Source organism: Argentina anserina, chromosome 1, assembly GCF_933775445.1.
Source record: "Argentina anserina chromosome 1, drPotAnse1.1, whole genome shotgun sequence".
NCBI classification, from domain to species: Eukaryota; Viridiplantae; Streptophyta; class Magnoliopsida; order Rosales; family Rosaceae; genus Argentina; species Argentina anserina.
The window spans coordinates 20,193,847-20,201,779 of NC_065872.1; the positions used below are offsets into that span (position 1 = coordinate 20,193,847).

General features: G+C 37.9%; 1 non-coding gene across 1 annotated transcript; it reads right to left on the reverse strand.

The window, feature by feature from the left end:
• Positions 1-7,598: 7,598 nt before the first annotated feature.
• LOC126805335 (small nucleolar RNA R71) lies at positions 7,599-7,705 on the reverse strand. The gene has a single exon (XR_007674007.1). It is a non-coding gene; the product is annotated as a small nucleolar RNA R71 (small nucleolar RNA).
• Between the last annotated feature and the right edge of the window lie 228 nt (positions 7,706-7,933).

Sequence of the window (7,933 nt, forward strand, 5' to 3'; positions counted from 1 at the left end):
CACCTATAACGTTTCAACACTTAGTCAATACATGTATTAAAACTTAGACCCAACTGTAAGTTATGTACTACATGTATTAACCAAGACACGTAGGAGAGATTATAAAAGGATATTACAATCCTATTATGTAACCGACTCAGAATACCGAACCCTAAGGCAAGGCTCCTAACACTCATGCATACCCAATGACATATTAATACCGGATAGTATATGACAGGGATCCGCTGCAGACGGGACCATCACTCCCGGGTGGTACTAATAATCACCAAATATACTAACCCCCGCTCTGATACCAACTGTAACATCCCTAAATTCATAACAGTAAAATTTTGAATTTGTGGATGCTATCACTCTGATATAACTTCAATAAATGAAATTACATTACAGCAGCTGAATATCTTGTCCAAGTTTAACAAAACACTTAGATTTCAAACTGTAACAAAATGTAATTACACGTGTAAGTTGTACAGTAGTCAACTCACACAAATCCTCACCAAAATAGGAAAATGAACAGAAGCAAAAACAACATCATGTTGTTACACTGCTCACTCCTTCCGCCTCTACTACTGCGAAGTACCTGCAGTACTACCCCCTGCACCAATAATGGTACACCAAGATTGTAAACACAAACCTGGTCAGCTACAAAGCTGGTATAAGTAACTAAAAGAAATACTCGAGGATAATGTAACATATTTCTAAACTCAGAAATATATATAAAACAACATTATTATCACAACACTAACAACGTCAACTCGCAACCAATGCCACAACTAACGCCACATATTGCCACACAAGCATAATCACAACTCACAATCACATCGCAACACATGCAGAACATTCTGGGTTAATGTGACCCTTAAGTCGCACCCAGAAGATTGGCAGTAATACTAGAGCTCTAGATGATCATCCCCACAACCGGCCAAGGAGTGGTTCTGACATATGCTTATGCCACTAAGGCCGCCACACAGGCAGAACATTGAAATTCATTTTTCCACTTCGGCCGCCACTAAGGTTAAATATGTATGCATTTTCTTTCACCTAACTGACCGCCACTAAGGCAGAACAACTCACACAAAGTCTTTTACCTCAAAAGAACACCACAACCCACAAAGCTATACACGCAATAATCATACCAGAAGGTACATTTTCTTCCCTTCCGGTAACAACAAAATAATCACCACACAATAACGCCGGAAGGTACATTTTCTTCCCTTCTGGTCACACAACATATAAGCACTTCGACTATAAAAATATTCCATCCAAAAACCTCCAATTTACCGAGAGGTACATTTTATTCCCCCTCAGTCACATCCTTCACAGTTCAATGAAAACCAACTAAAAATACACAATATAGTAGCTTTTTATATACTTAGTGATAAATATATGCATATCATATTACCATTTAGATATACGTATATAAATCACAAATATATATACACAATAACGCCGGAAGGTACATTTTCTTCCCTTCCGGTCACACAACATATAAGCACTTCGACTATAAAAATATTCCATCCAAAAACCTCCAATTTACCAAGAGGTACATTTTATTCCCCCTCACTCACATCCTCCACAGTTCAATGAAAACCAACTAAAAATACACAATATAGTAGCTTTATATACTTAGTGATAAATATATGCATATCATATTACCATTTAGATATACGTATATAAATCACCAATATATATACACATTTATAATGAATCACACAACAAGTAAAAATATATAAAATGTAAGTTCACACGTCTAGTTACCGCCAAGGTAACTAGACCAAACGTGAGGTTTACTCACCTTTTTCGCTCCCGCTTTTCAACTTGTAACTCCAAAAGAGTTTACTTATGCGCTTGGATGAACTCCAAGTACCTAAGTGACACAAATCCACTTAGTAACAATTGAGTTCAAAACGCTAAACTCAACAAAACCTCAAAACTACTAAGGCCACCCAAACCAAACATTTGGGTCAACTGTCCCAAAACTGCAAAAGATCCTAACCCACTAAACCACTACACCAATTACCCAAAAACAGTCCCAATTTAAAAACTTTAGGGCTAGACTCCAATAAAATTAACTTCATCAAAACAGCCCCTAGGACACAACCGCTCTTTAGAACACAAAAGAACACTTCACACTTCCAACACAACTCTCGGCCTCCCTCTCCCTCAACTGTTCTTAAACACAACCTACTTCTCAACACTTCACTACACACACACAGCCCATTACTCTCAAAACCACCAAAACATCACCAAAGATAACAACTAACTCAACTTTCTTACCAAAACAGCCCCTACAACAACCAACCTACTTCAAACAAACCATAAGTATCCCAACACCCAAGAAGTCTGAACGCTGCTGAAACGGTGGCCGGAGGGAATAGATCAGTGGTGGAAGGATTTTCCTGGAGAGAAAGAAGAAAACGGCAGTGGGAAGAAAAAAAAGAAACTGAAGAAGAAGAGATACGTTCGGTGGAGAAGAAGAGAAAGAAATATCTAACTGTGTGGATTTCCCATTCTATCCCTTCTCTTTCTAGTTCTCCAAAATCGGAAACCTATTTCCAATAATGATAACTCCTTCTCCCGACTTCCGAAAATTACGTGCCAAATATCTACAAATTCGTTTTGACGAGCTCTACAACTTTCATGATGGAAGTTTTCGGAAACGAGTGATAGATCAAAAGTCAACTCTTGAGTCAAACGAATTAAATCGAAAAAAAGACTTAATGGTTCTCGAACCGATTCCTACTTCGAATTAAGGCTAATTAAAAGATGTAGAGTATGGATATAACCAAAATATCATTCCATTAATCTCTATGAAATTACAATAAAAGAATAACGAAATTCGGGTTATTACAAGTTCGTCCATTGCCGGCCAGAAATCGCCGAATCGCCGCTGTAAGATCCCGAATTGGGATTTGGATATCGGAGTAGCTGCCTCTCGATTCGAGCCTCACCCCCGGTGGAATCGTGTCGAGGAGGAGGAGAGAAGACTCGTAGTTGCAAGCTTGACCTCCAACGTCGGGTTCGGCGGAGCCGATGCTGTGCTACGTCGGGCGCGGCTGAAATTTAGCACGCGGTGGGTCGCCACCACCACAGATCGACGCGGCTTGGCCGTGCGGTTCCAACGACACTGGCGGTGTCATGCACGGTGGCCGGTGGAGGGAGATCGCTGGTGAGGAAGATCAGCGACAGAGTGAGGCTCGGGGAAAGGAGAGAGAAAGATGCGGGTTACTTTTCTAATTTTGGAAAGTTTCCAAAAATGTCTATTTATAGCCTTTCAAAATAGGAAACCAACTTCCGACGATAATTACTTTCACATACGACGTCTGATTAAGGTGTTCCGCATGCCCATGAACTTGTATCGACAAGCTCTACGACTTCCGTGAAGAAAGTTTTCATAGACGAGTGACGGAATATAAAGTCGATTCTAGAGTCACAGAAAACGTAACATTTTTCAATTTAAACTTCCGATATCGGTTCCGTTTCGTCAAACATCGATGAGAAAACAAAAAATGTGATTTTTATTCAAATGCCAAGTTTAATAATCTATAAGGATTATACAAATTCAATCATCCAATGTTTCTCAAGCTAAAATTATAGCCTTCACTATTTCTCTCTTATTCAAGTTCTTTCTTTACTAAAGTAATCCAACATTGGATACACATAAAAACCTTCTTTTCACCACTGAAAGTTCAAGGTAAGTACATCACATCCTTATAATATTTTGTCTTTTAAGATTTATCAAAGTGCATAGCTAAAGATAAATGGAAAAGACCATGTTTTGGTAAGAGTTATATTTTCGTATTTTATAACATCTGAGTTTGTCCAAGGTAACAATAGCATTACATTTCTCATGAAAAATGCTTCAATTTAGGCTTTTGAATCACTCAAAAGTATTTAGAAATGGAGAAGTTACGGCTAATCAAAATTAGATTTAATAAACTCACTGAAAATCTTTTGTAGTACTCACAACTTTAAAAACTCATTTCTTATCAATTTCTTATAAATATTTTGTAGCACTCACAACTTTAAAAACTAATTTCTCACTCATTTCTTAACCCTTTTCCACAAACTTTGGATCAAATTAAAGTACAAGACCTTTACTTTTAATCGAGAAAGTTTAAGAAGAAATGATAAAATTTTGTTACAAGTAGAATATATAGACATCTAAGATGATAACTTGATGATCTTTTTGTGCACTGCTACTGTGTTTGAACTGTTTTTGGACTCAATGACTTTGAACTGGACTGTATGACTTATCCTATTGGATTCCTTACGAAAAATCCTTGAATATAGACTCCTCACTTGCGTAATTTGGACGTTTGATTGAGTTATCAATACAGAAAGTTGACGGACTTTGACACTATTATTTGAAGGACAATTGCTACTTTGGACAAAGACTTTCCTTATTATGGGAGAAATGACTACTAATCATTTGACTGCTAACTAATATTATCTAATTACTTTTAATTTAAAGTACATTTACTTTATTTGCACATTTACTTTCAAGTTTATTAACTTGTTTATTTCATGCATACATTAAGTTATTGATAAGTATTTATATCTTGGTGTAAGATTATATATATTTTTTAGTATTTATATATAGTCTTAATTACTAAACTCTGCGATATCTATTGTGTACTTGATAGGAGCACAAAGTGTGACGTTCTTAATGTATATATGCCATATTCTTATGCTTTGTTACTTCTTATTTAGTTGTTTTAGGTTCATATTTGTCATATGTATGTTCTAGGTAGAGCTATTTCGAATTTAGATGATTTGATGATAAAATTGTGCTAAGTGTTAGAAATCCTTATTGAGCTAGGAGTCCTTACTCGACTATGATTCTACTTTCCTATTTTCATTCTTTCCTATTCCTTAATCGACGATTTCTTTTCAGGAAAGACAAATCATATTTGGAAAGAAAGAAGAGTTGCCGAGTTGCATTCCTAGTTGAACAAGGAAATCATATTCGAGTTGAAGAAGGAGAAGAGGATGCCGGCCTAGCTACTCCTAGTTGGACCAAGATTGTTGCCGTGCAGCCCTTAAGTGATCTCCCTATTGGACTTGGTTTCCTACATCAAGTTGGATATGGAGTACATAAATCAAATCCATAACAAAGAGGATTTCAGTTTCCCAATTGGTTTCTATCTCCTTATGGGACGGCAAGAAGGCTTCCTAAACCCCTATATATAGAGGCTCGGCCTCTCCATTCAGATGATCATCAGCCCTACACACAAACACAAGCCATAGCTCTGCCGAATTCATTCTTCACCCTTCCAAGAAATCCTAAAACCGATTCCATCATTCCCCACCAATCAATAGCCTTCAAACACGCTTGTGAAGAAGGTTTCATCCATAGAAGTCTCGGCTACACTTCTGGATTGCTTGATTTATAAAGTGTAACCATGATTCACTCTTGTTTAATTTCGGTTTTGGTTTTGTTCTTGTTCTTGGATGAAGCTTGCGATTTTGTGTTGTGTAATCTTGTTTCAATTTTGTCTATGAAATAGCTACTTGATTCAATTTGTATAAAGGATTCGAAAATTATATTTTGGTTTTATGGAAGTTCTGTTTTGGTTTCTGCCGAGTATTGTTCTTGATCAATTTCGATTTCTAAGTGTTATGACTATGCTTGTAGCATGATGTTTCGGTTGTTGGATTAAAGACTTATGCTAAGAACATGTTTAGTCTTTTCTATGTGATTTTCGAATTGCATGGTTGTTGGTTAAGTAAGTGACATACTTGATGAATTCAATGTGCATGGCTTTGGAATTACATGATTAAGATGAACATGTTAGATTTCGATTATGGCTGCTTGGTATTGATCGAATGTGTTAAGTGTCTATATGTTTAGGTTACTGCTTAGAACCCTAAATGCATGATCCATCCGTAGTTGTTCATTATATAGTCTCGGCATGATTCTAATAGGAAGTCATGAAGCTTGTTCGAGTTCCTTTATATGAGTTGTTTGGTGATTGTTTATGTGTTGGTTGGTTGATCACATGTATATATTAGCTTAGGTTTTATTTACTGTTTTTATGATTCAATCTGAAACCTATACCAACTTTTTATATCTTTATGAATTCGTGTTAATTGATGTGATCCTAAGCCCTGGCTGGATCCCCGGTTTGTGAACAATACCCTCTTGCTTTATACTACTAATGATATGTTCAGGGTTAAATATTGATGTCGAGTAATCGAGCATTCATCAGTACTACCCCCTGTTAATCGAGCATTCATCAAATGGCGCCGTTGCCGGGGATCCATAAGAGATGGATCCCTAACTTTTAATGCGAATTCATTGTGTATATTGTACATTTGTATATTCTTATCTTGTTTCGTTGTACATATAGTAATGTATCTTAGGTTGTTGTTTTGGTGCTTGAGTGAATGATTGTTGTAGGTTGTAAATCGAACGGAATAGGGAAAGTCCCTTTTGTTAATATTAGCCTTAAGCCTTCATGCTAGCTCTCGAGTTTGCATGAGGTCGAGGGCGGCTTTTATTAACACTTGGAGATTTGTCTAACACACAAGGTTAAGTCCAGCTGAGTAAGGGGCACGCTCTCTTATTACTCTGGTGCATGGGACCAAAATTGGATCTCAGAGAACTACTGACTGACATACATCTCGGTGATGGAGTCGATAGGGAGTTCGCTCTCCGTAGTTCAACAAATGAGTCCTACCATGTTCACTATCTCTGATTGAGCTACAAGGCCTTCTGAAACAAAGACTTGATCTTGTGTCTAGGCATCCATACTTAGGCCGCACGTCCACCTTGGTTTACAACTTAGAATCAATCGATCGTTCAATCATTGAAATGGCAAAAAGAACTTGTGAATTGTATGAACTTTTGTAAACGTAAAGAACTAACTCTTTGTAAACTTGACAACATAGTTGCCGTGCCCTTCCCCATAAGTGTGCGTGTGTGTGACTAAGGGAAGGCACGAATTATATGTGTTCATTGTGTATTCTTCAATGCTAACTCTTTAACTTTCGTACAACAGGTACTATGCATGTCCGAATTTTCTAAGAAGACACAAGAGCTCAAGGATCGAATTCAAGCACTTAGAGATTTAAACAACTCTTTCATAAGTAGACCTTTAAATTTCGAAACATCTCCAAGCAATTCAATCTTAAACTCTTCACCTAGATGAGAAGAAGAGGAGGATCTTTCCTTCCCCTTCATCTTCAATTCAGACTTAGACACAATTGCGGACCCTGACATAATTCCTGTTGGTGCTCCAATGGCACTCAAGAATGCATTCATTCCCACCACCCCTGAATCACCTTCATGCATTGCTTTCACTCTACCTGATGAAGCTAACTTCTCCATTCCTGTTCAATTGCTTGGGCAGCTGCCTAAGTACTCTGGCTCTTCAATGGAAGACCCTAATGTTCACCTTAGGGAGTTCTTGGACATTTGCAAGCTCCAATCGATTCATCATCTTTCTCAAGAAGGCTTGAGGTTGCTTTTGTTTCCATTTACCCTTAAGGATGATGCTAAACGTTGGTTGTATTCTTTGCCTGCAGGAATCATCACTACATGGGACGAAATGACTAGGAGGTTCTTGAAGCAATTCTTCCCTACTCAACTCACGAAAAGACTTAGGAGGGAGATTCAGAACTTCACTCAAAAGGATGGTGATTCACTCTATGAGGCTTGGGAGGAATTTCAGGAACTACAAAGGAAGTGCCCTCACCATGGTATTTCGTTGGATGACTTGGTGCAATTCTTCTATGAAGGACTCGACACCACCAATAAGAGCATGGTGGACTCGGCATGTGGCTGCACATTCATGAACAAGACCGGTCAAGAAGCTTACACCTTGATTGATGACTTGGCTGACAACAATCGCCAATTTAGTTCCAAGGAGAAGAGAGGAAGCAAGAGCCGTGGGGTGTATGATGTTGATGCAAGGAATCAGATGACTACTTT